This window comes from Anopheles funestus, chromosome 2RL (assembly GCF_943734845.2).
Source record: "Anopheles funestus chromosome 2RL, idAnoFuneDA-416_04, whole genome shotgun sequence".
Taxonomy (NCBI): domain Eukaryota; kingdom Metazoa; phylum Arthropoda; class Insecta; order Diptera; family Culicidae; genus Anopheles; species Anopheles funestus.
In genome coordinates, this window is record NC_064598.1 from 75714432 (window position 1) to 75725356 (window position 10925).

The 10925-nt window shown below is 40.7% G+C and overlaps 1 protein-coding gene across 5 annotated transcripts in view; it reads right to left on the reverse strand.

The window, feature by feature from the left end:
* LOC125762929 (transient receptor potential-gamma protein) overlaps positions 1-8922 on the reverse strand; it is a 79975-nt gene extending 71053 nt beyond the window's left edge. For 2 of the 5 annotated variants that reach the window (XM_049425565.1, XM_049425562.1), the window contains exon 1: positions 6335-8922. The gene's annotated coding sequence lies outside the window, so the exon portion shown is untranslated. The remainder of the gene's footprint in view (positions 1-6334) is intronic. The other 3 variants (XM_049425561.1, XM_049425566.1, XM_049425563.1) reach the window with 3 other exon arrangements.
* Between the last annotated feature and the right edge of the window lie 2003 nt (positions 8923-10925).

Consider the following 10925-nt stretch of genomic DNA (forward strand, 5'->3'; position numbering starts at 1 on the left):
CGAAACTCTGCTGCACAAGAATGGGTGAGAATGAACCATAGAAAATGGAACGCAAGGGTTGATGACAAAAAAAAACAGATCTCTTTTATACTTTAAAACATCTTAACTCAACTTACTGCCAAAGTGAAGTGCTTATCCGTGCGCAGGCACGACTTTTTAGCCACGCTCTCGGACCAAAGCGAATCGCCAGACTTGCGCTAAAGAAATTATCGTTGAATGGATAAAAGGGAATCGAGCATCACGGGGGGTTTCTTTTGCACCCCGTTAAAAGTAGGTTACAAATTTTTACCATAAATTCAGCATGACCATCGTCCGGGGAAAAAAAGGAAATGGCCAGCACGTGAGTGCTTTTGAACTAATTTCCCAAAACAGCACGAGTTCGCCGTGTTCGCCGAGCCCATTCGCTTCGGTTGGTCGATGTCCTGTCCTTGTCCCGACGTGAGTTTCCATTGTTGTCCAAAGCGGTACAAATAAAAAACAAAATGCTAAAACATTGTTGGGAGTCAACAACATTGCCAACAATTTCGGAGTGTGTGTTCCTATACGAAGGGACTCTCCGGTATGACAGTTTAACTTCCCAATGATCGTATCACACAACCGAACGCTTGTCCATGTGTGCGAGTCAGCAGTTTTAAAGTTTCTCTTTCCCGGTACCGTTGGCAAATGGCCAACCTGCTTACATCGTGGAGGCCTACTTTCGGGCCATTGCTGTTACGGTTCAGTACGCCAGTACCTTTTGTTGCCTGAACTTGGCTCTGGTTTCGTTGCGCCATAGAATGGATAGGTTTTTGCAATCTAGCCCTGCCTAGAAGCGACGTGCCAACGCTCGTACAATCGTTGTCGTCATCGTTGCTGACGTCAGGAAGCATTCTTCCCCCCTTGTGCAAAGGCACAAGGGAACAAAGCGGGATTTGGGCCAGTGTAACCTGGCGGGATGTAAATGAAAGTTCAAGTGCACTCATCTCCGCTTGTGACGCGCAGCGTAAGCCATGAAACATGCCCGCAGGCATGGCTGGAAGAGGAAGCTTCCGAGATTGGGTTAGAAATCGATATCTGCCATGCTTTCGTATCTGCTATTTTCCTCACACCATTGGCCGATAGGGTAATTTTCTGAGTTTTTTTTTCTCCCTGGTTTGCTTTATGGTAACACACATTCAATGGGACGGAGGCACATTCATTACACGTTTTATTAAATACACACCACGTGCCGAACATATTCCGCTGCGCTCATCATGGGCCACTTTGGGTACCATTTCCTGGTTAGGGCTTTTAATACACCGTGGTAGGAATTTAAATTAATTTACGTCTAAAAGGTAACACAGCCGTTGCGGTTTTCCGTGTGGGAAAATGCAAAAGGTAATTAAATTATTAATTATACTTTATTCGTTTATGGGCATATTTATCCTAAGTAGTGTACATTTTACAACACAAACGAGAGAGAACAATTTTTGTTTTTAAAATTTTAAAACTTTTGTAAAGGACAACATCAAAAACTCTTAATTATTAAAGTAGATTGAAATGAAAATGAAATAATTAAAATATAACTGTCTTTTTTATTGTAATATTAATTTTTTTTTAATTAAAAATTGTTTATTTTCAAAATTAAACAATTTTATTAACAAAAAACATAACATTGTTTGCGAAACAAAAGTTGTGTAAACAATCATTTGCATTGTTATTTAAATCATCATTCTTATGATCATGATTGTTATGAGAGTCTTATGATCTGCAAAAAAGGGTTAATACTCCTTAAATGATTTTTTATTTATTTATTTTTCCTTTACAAAAAAACAATCAAATCAAAATTAGTTCCTCCATTTTATCCTTCTTGGAAACCAAAAACAAAGCTTGCCCGATTTGTTTTACGTGCCACCATAAAACGGCTTGAACGTTTAACGCCTCCTCCTTGACGGTTTAATAGTCTGTTTTGCTTCCGTAGAGCTGAAGATGAAGATACGTCCCATCACCACCACCACCCAATCAGTTCCACTTTATACCTATTACGTGATAGTATCTGTAACCGTTACTAAATTTATCATCATTGCTCCTCTCGGAATTACATCTCGGGCACGGTGTAGAGCACAGAAAATAAAATGGTACGTCAAACAAAAACATGCTGCTCGTACAAACAACACAAACAAACGATCAATAAAATCGTTGTCAAGAAACATTTTTCATCTTCGATCCTTTTGGAAAATCGCTGCTTCCCGGGGACGTCTGCAGAAACACGGTACGACCTTCCCGGAGAAACCCTTTATACGCTGCAAAGCGGTAGCGTGTCCCCCAAAGGGAAGGACATGTTGACACTTTCCAGCGAACATTAATTTTCGCAAACAGTTCTAGCTCGAGTTAAATAAAAAAACACACCGTTCCGAGGAACGGGGAAAAAAATTTTTTTTTGGTTAGTTTTTTTTTGCTTTTGGGGTGGAAAATTAAATGACCATTTTGTTTGTTGTTTTACGATCCATTAAAGGATTTTATAATTGTACTTAACAGTGTGCAAAAAAATACAAAAACTTCAAATGTTGTGAAAGAGACCGGTCAACGGTGGGATGTTTTACTTCACGTAAATTAAGTTGTGAAAAAAGAAATAAAACATTTTTAACGTTTATTTATGATCCTGATTTTTCTTTCCATTGCATTTTTTTATAGATTTTTTTTTTCCTCTCGTACAATATTTTTAACGCTTATCCCCCTCGATGCAACTCGATCGCATCTTTATGATGGTATTAAAATGACCTACTTCTATCGATGCTGTCCATTCATCGGAGCACCAGCAGCCAACGGTCACGGTATATACCACAGGGCATACTGATTTTCCTTTTCCCGCAAAATCTCCCCTCGCCCCCCCCCCCCCCCCCCCCATTCCCTCAACAATTTTTTCTGACAAAAATGTACTCTCAATCTCGGATCGTAATTTATTTCTCTTTCCACCGTAACGGTAAAGCACTTTACTTCACCACCAATTATTCTTTACAATGTGTGCAAAATAATGGCAACTTGCGGGAGAGCAGCAAAAAAAAAACACAACCTTCACCACATTCACTTCGCACGTGTACCCTTCTCAATGCTGTCGGTGCTGCCGTTATTATTATTACCATTACCCGAACTTGTGTCATTAGCGGACGGTAAACAGCAATCAACTACGATTGACCTGCTTTCCGGCGTGCGGATCGACAGAAAACAATCCCATCCCCGTAACATTTTGGGTTATCTTTCCCACAAAAAAGGGGTCTTTGTAAGGGTACACTGGTAACACATACACAGAAGGAACTAACACGAAAACCTTCATAATCCTCATATGGAACAAGCGAACCACATAGGGATGACTGGGAACGCACGGGTAGCTCATGCTTTCTGATACCATTATCTACGGATTTTCGATTTTATAAATGAGAAGTTTACCCAACAAAATGGCGATCATGTGTTGTGGCATTGAGCCTGTTTTCCAATTTTATTTCTCCCCCCTTTTGGCAACCCTTACCCAATGGAAAATGAATCATAATAGACGTGGAGCTATCCCTTTTTAACCCCCTTTTTTGATCTTCTTCTTTAAATTCCTGCCATTCCTCCGAATGTGATGGAAAAGAATTTAATAAAACAGGGATTATCACTTTACCGGTTCGGTTGATTCCAATCGGATAAAGTAATTTGAATGAACTTAATCTGGAACAAGAAACAGCGTGAGTTAATCACCTCTAAATGGATTAAGCACCCGATAGAAACAACGAGGACAATAGTTATTACTACCTTTCTTTCTTTCTTTTTTAAACATAACATTGTTACAAGATTATGAATAGTTTAACAACCCATTTACTTTGTTCTTGCAATTAAGCGAAAACACGCGTAAAACAGTTTTTAAAAACTTCATCACATTACGGTAAATGAAATCGGGTCCATTAATTAACATCCTTTTGCCACCTCCCCAAAAATGGCAAACGTTCATCTTAATAACGAGTTCCGGCGGGGGGAAAAACCAGATGGTCACCATATCCCGGTACAGGCTGATGTTTTAATTTGGGCACTCTGGTACGAGCGTAAGCATTGGCCCGGTGTTGCGAAATGATTTATTTTGTCCCGTGGCCTCTTTGTGTGATTCGGTTATCTACTTCTACCGGGCGTATAAACTCACCCTCGTCAGAGCTAGGGCAGAGGTTTTCAAGTAGCAAATAACAAAACAACTGTTTTCATTTGTAGAAATTCATTACTAATTAAATAGTAAGCTTATTAGAAAGGGAAAATTTTTGCCATTACACTGAAAATTAGGCTACAACAATATTATTAAATTTCCCAAAGATAGACAAGTCTCTGAGAGTATTTTTTTGGCTATAAAAAAAACCTCAATTTAAAAATTGTTTAAATAAAAAACAAAACTTCATTTTCTTGACAGCCCTTTAGGATTCATTTTAAAAGCCCTCAATAATATTCATTAGTGATAATTATTTGTCTTTTCTTTTAATTGAATTTCCACAACCGCAAAATAAATCACTTGAAAACCACTGTCCACAAAGAAACCGATTCAAATCAACTTAAGAAACTCCCACAGAGCACCTCACACCGGCCACCGAGAAAGCAATATTTGTCGCTCCCCCTCCAAAATGGTTCCTTTCAATAAGCTCGTGGGCTGTGCGTCAAATTTTGTGGCATTTTATTAATTCACTTCCTTTCCAGTGAAACGTATTTCTGTTTGTGTCCCAACAGCCACACCGGTGTGCTGAGTGAAAAGTTTGTTATTTCCATGCTTTATTAATGAAGCCATCGTTAAGCATTCGGGAAGTCCGAGTCTTTAGTGCGGTGCTTAAGAAACGTGGTCCATCTCGGTAAACCCACGGCCACGGTAGCAACTGCGAGAAACTACACAAGGCACTTGGCGAGAAGCGGCCCTGTGGCGAAAGTGTGGGCAATATTGTTTTTTTTTTTTTGGTATAAATTAATTTCATCCCACCTTTGCCAGCGTAGTAGCATTGCGTAGATTCGTTAGCCAAAGCAACATTTCCTTTCGCTGCAAAAACACGAAGCAATTTATCGCCGATTAATTAAGCGAATGATTTATTTCATTTAGCGCGTGCGGCATGACCCCGCGCTGGATGTTTCTGTGCGGGTGATGGAAAACGTAAAGATGTGAGCATTTGAAGTATAATTGAAAATGAAGTGGAAAACAACACGAAACAAAACACGCTGCCCACTTCAATATCTGTTTGATCTGAGATGCGTTCTTGAGAGAATTTATCATTTCTTTGCACAAAACTAAAATCCATCATTGATGCGAAGGTTTTTTTTGCGGTGGAAATATTACTCAATTTTAAAAGTGCAGCAGCTTTTTCCACTCCACATAAATGGACGTTCGTTGCATGATCGTAAAACAAACCGGGTGGAGACACAATTTCACTTGTGCCGCAAAATGGCAAAACACTTGAAACAAATCCATTCCACAACCATCAACTGTGTACGGCTGGATGCCATCGCCGTTTGTACAAACAAACGCTCCACACACTACGCTCCAGTTGTTTTTCTGCGCTTCGAGCGTGGAAATGCGTGCGTATGGAAATGAATGGGGTTGAAAGGGGCTTTTGCTACGGCCCCCTGTTTTACTCCTTCTGTTTCTGTTAATGCTTCCCATTTATCGCACGCGTTTGGTGGGCCGCGAAGGTGAACAGATTATACCTTTGCCACCTTCTGTCTCGCTAATCCGTCTGTACAAACAGCCAAGTGGCTGGCGTGAGAAGAGTGTCGTTCAGGAATGCACATGAAGGGTTAGGGTGGTTGACGGGGAAGAATGCAGTGCTTCTCACCTACACCCCTTGCCCTTCTTTTTCCCTTCATCCCTTTTTGAGCCGTTTGTGGAGAAGGTAAACCACCATTACGAGGAAGCTAATATTTTATCAGTAATTATCATCGAAACAGGCGCACAAACAGACCAGCAGCACTGTAGGGCTGGAGGGGGTTTTGCAAAAGCCACTGGGCGCAGATGTGCTCGTAAAATACGAACCCAGCAAAAGTGTACGTACGGAGCAATAAAATGGGCCCCCGTACACCATCCCATCCCATTCACTAGGGGAAGCTTTGCAATTTGCAGAGGTCAAACCCATCACGGTATCGACGGACTGCGTTTATTATCGCGTAGATTATAGCAGAACGGAGAGAAAATTCACCGAAAAGGTAGCATAACAAAACCGTGCCAAGCAGTGTGGTGAGCAGAGGGAGGATATCCCCGTTTGTATGAGATATTAATCACGCCACACACGTATCTGCACATGTGGAAAACAGCAGTAAAAGTGGAAAGAGAACAAACCCACCCACCCACCGAGTACCACTAACATCAACATATAAATACCTTTTGCTCTTATTCACGCCCATTATCGTCCGAACAGGAACCGATTGTAGAAAGATGCTGCTAATTCGAAAGGCCCAGTTACAGCCCGTTTGAAGTGGTTTGAGTTTGAAGCTGGAAGCTCGTGACCGGACCGCTGCCAATTACAAACCCACGTGTCCTCGTATTCCAATTTCTTTTATATTGCCTTGTCACGGATTTCTTTCGATATTGCTCACAACAACAACAACAAAACAACACACAAGGGTTATGCGAAGCGACGGGTGAGAAAATATTCACTTCCGGTCGGGCGGAACGTTTCCGTTGCACGAAACACGTAAATTAACACACACAAACAAACTAACGCACAATCTCTTCTGTCCAGACGTACACATACACACACCAACACTTTCTTTCTCACTGTGAAAATACTCGTTCTTTATCCCTTTTTTCTGATTTGTTGTGTTTTTTTTTTCTTCTTCTCTTTGCTACCAACATGTACGTGTGTTCGAAATGCGTGTTTATGTTTTGTTTTGGGGTGTTTGTTTTTTTTGTTTGCTTCCCTTTGGCTCTTTTTTTTTTGGCTCTCCAATTTATCCACGTGACAATTAATTCCAACCACTTGTTTCACACCCACTTAATGCGATAATCATCTGTTTTGGTTATTTATTTGGTTTTCATTCTGTTTTTTGTTGCTCCTAAGTGGTAAACAGCGCATTGTGATAAAGACATGATGGCAAATTATGGCACTTTGTTTTATGTTATCGTATTGTTGTTATTAATTTTACATTTCTTAAAGTTGTTCTGTTTTATAATATTGTTTTTTGTTGACTTATTTATTAAACTTATTTTGTTTGTTTGTTACTTTTTTACCGTTACTTACTAAAAGTTTTTTAAGTCTCAAAGCTATAAAATTAGAGCATGACATGTTAATCACGCTTATGCCAATCAGTTTTATACAACAAAGCGAACGAAATCGTTTGGAAGAGATACAAAATCAGCAACAAATGTTACTTCCTTCCTTAAAACCATCTTCTTGTTTGCCAACAATCACGTCGGATGCACGTTATTGATTAATTACCTATTTATGTAACCTTCCACTAATGCTGTACCATCATTGTGAAGCATTTATCAAATGAAATCTTACGATCAGCACATCTTAACGGAACCGAGTAATCCTTTTCAAGCGATGAGTTTTCGGTTTTTGGCCACTTACATTACGTCTTTTTCCCTTTTCTGTGCTACAGAAGTAAGCGATCTATTATGGCCCATGTTTAGGCACGTACTGAAATGCTTTACCAACTCACATCCTCACACCAATGGGATGGTTGGATAGACTCTGGATGTTCTGCCTTGCGGCATCCTTCTTGACGTGGCTTCCGTTGAAAATAGCTCAATCAAACCTTCCGACACAAAATATTTACCCCTACGGACTCAATCAAACGTCACGGAATATATTGGCGCCAAGTGGGAAACAGTTTTCACGCACGAATCTGGAAGTATCACAACCTACCCACACAAACAAACGCTGTCGATATACGCCTGAACACCTTGGACGCAATTGTTTCGTTTGTAGTTGGAGGAAATAAGATCAACGTACTTCCTTGACAGCAGCGTCCTTGCACATAAAGATGGCATCCCCAATTTCGGAAGGTTAATCATCCTTGTTCTTCTCTTCTCTTTAGCACTGACACACTGATACACTTGAACTTCCTGTGGGTGCGGATTTATCTTCTTCGACACGTTTCTATCCAACGCTTCCTTATGTAGCTTGTGTCTCGTGTAATGGATTGAATAAACCTTTCGTTCTAACAGAACCTGATTTATTACCACTACCACCGCCCATTTGCTATTCTTGGCTTCATGTGTGTCTTAATTTTTACTATTGTGACGTTGCTTTCTTCATTTCGATAAGCTTTGATTGGTTTCATTTTTATTTTCACACAAAACAAGAAACAATACATAAGACAACACCAATAAACCACAATGCAAAAATGTTTCACAAAACTAATCTACACACATATACACACTTCCCAATCGCCCTTAAAAAGGCACCACAATACACAAACGGATCGGTCTAAAGCTAGCAGACAGATGGAGACAGAATCGACTGCTACGAGCATACGCTACTCCGAAGAAATATTTTAATTTACGTCTTACAAACCAACCACCCGATCACACGACGACGAGATAAAAGCTTCCCTTTGCTTCTTTATGGAATGGAAAATAGCTTGCAATCAATCTGCCCCTCAGAGATTGAGACTGCCGAACGGTCAAATATTCACTGCACTACGGATGGGAAGCTTGATGATGGTTGCTTTAAATTTAGTAACAAAACATTTTAAAGTAATAAATAATAAAATCACTTTTTGTTTTCCTTAGTCACATTTGCTACACATTTGCTGTGCACAACACAGCTCGTAAGACTTTGTTACCTATTTTTTTATGCTTGCCAACCTTAGTTCACCAAAAACCCAATTCAAACAGTTTCCCTAACCCTTTCGGAAAAAGGGATTTACACATGTTAGGCCACACCAGATGACCAAACAACGCGTTTTACACGTCCAGCGCCGTACGCGTATGCTCCGAGACTGACTATTTGCCGAAGACCGTCAGCCCGATTCGCCCCATTTGTTCGATGCTGGAGCGAAACCCGACCGAAGTGAAACGCTTACTGTATTGGTAGTTGAGTAGTAGTAAATAAAGCTCAGCGTTGTAACAGCTTGAAATGTGGGTTAACATACATATGTATGTGGGTGCGAAATATTTACATAAACATACAAATGAAATTCAAAAATACACACATTAGAACTGTGAACGATCGAATTAAAAGCGAGAGGAATTTATTTGTGTTGATTTGTTGACGTTAAACCAGTTAAAAGCTGCATTTCAAATGTACCACTAACACCACTAAACAGTCGGACACAAACGCAACACACTGAAGCGAATGGTGTGGTGTTCGTTTTTTCTGAAAACCGGCGGGAAAACTCATCCGTAGCGTTGCACGTGGTCTCGACCCGAAGCGAAACCCGAAGTGTAAAACCCGAACAGCACACGAACACACCAAATTCACCACGCACCGACCATGGTTGGTGTCTTATCACACTACAGCTAACACACAATCCTTATACCACCAGTAATACCGCAACACGATGGAGACGCCTGATCATTTGTACGGTAGCGCATGGGAAAGCGCATAAGAAGCATGTTACGCTTGTCGTACAAAAAAAGAGAAGCGAAAAAAAAGAAAACAAAAAGAATCGAACACAAATGGAACCGAATGAGCTGGTGATGTGCCTCACCACACGGAATCGTAATGCAACGTATTATTCCGATGCAACGCATTTCCTTTTCGTTCGCGGTAAATATACACACGGTCGTGGTAGAATTGCTTCCAGCTTTTTTTTTGTTTTGCTCTTCTCACGTCTGCTGACCGTGATTCTTGATGGTGTGCTATAAGAAGAAAAAATCACACGGTCAACCGGCTTGTGTGTATTTTCCGTCCATGTATGCGAGACTTCGACATTGAAGTGCATGAAGTTTACTGATTTATTTACGTTGCACCCCACAAAACGGATCTTTTTTTTCTTGACTGTAAGGCATTTAAAAAAATAACACACACACTTACATACAAACAACACACTGGTCTGGTTTTTGTAACGAATTCAAGTATGATTTACAAACCGGATCCGGAAAGTGTTTGTCCGGTGCAGAGCTCGTAAGAAACAAATGCGGCACAGGAGGGAAAAAACGTAAGGTTTGACTGCATTGCATAGGCCAATCAAAACAGAAGGAAGGAAATACATTTTTCTATGTGCCAGGATCAACAGTTCCCGTTCGGTGGGAGTCCGATGGCGTCTGGTTGTCGTAAGTGAAAATCGAATTGTCCAGCTCATCAATAATTTCTCCATCGCTTAATACGATCCACCCGGGTACTACCCGGGACAGTTAAAATGTGTACGGTGGGATTTTAAAATTGCTTTCCTTTGCAGATTGCAGCAGCTGCCTACTTACTTTTATGCCTTACCCCGCACACCATTCAACCACCCCGGGGGTCGTGGAGTGTGCCAAAGTGTTGTGAGAGAAGTTCTATTTTTAAAGCTAAAGGCAAATCAATCAATACGGAGTAGAAGGCGGTGAACCGCGTGGTTACCATGCGTGCTACCCCACGAAAGGGGGACCGCAAAATCAATGACCGAACGATTAGTGAATCGATTTAGCGAAGCCATTCCATTTTCCAGTCCATCGACCAGCACCGGGAGTGAAGGTCCCATTCACGGTGAATGATAATTTCATCTGTGATTGATGTCCATTTGTGTGCAAAATAGAAGCTGGTGAATATATTCACCCCCGGCTACGAGATATACTCGCCTTAATGGGTGTGCCATTGTGGGAAGAAAATCACTTAACAACCGAGCTTTGGCCCGCTGTGGTGTGCAAAACCCTGTTTTTATCACTCTTTGTTGCGAATGCCATCTGCTGGGGATGTGGGGAACAGAGTGTTTTTTTTTTATTTTTACTCTAAGTGGGATTATTGATCTTCTGCTTCTTTCGTTAGTCCAGACATTTAAATAAACTATCGGTATGTTTATAGCTTGATTTTTGTTTTTAAATC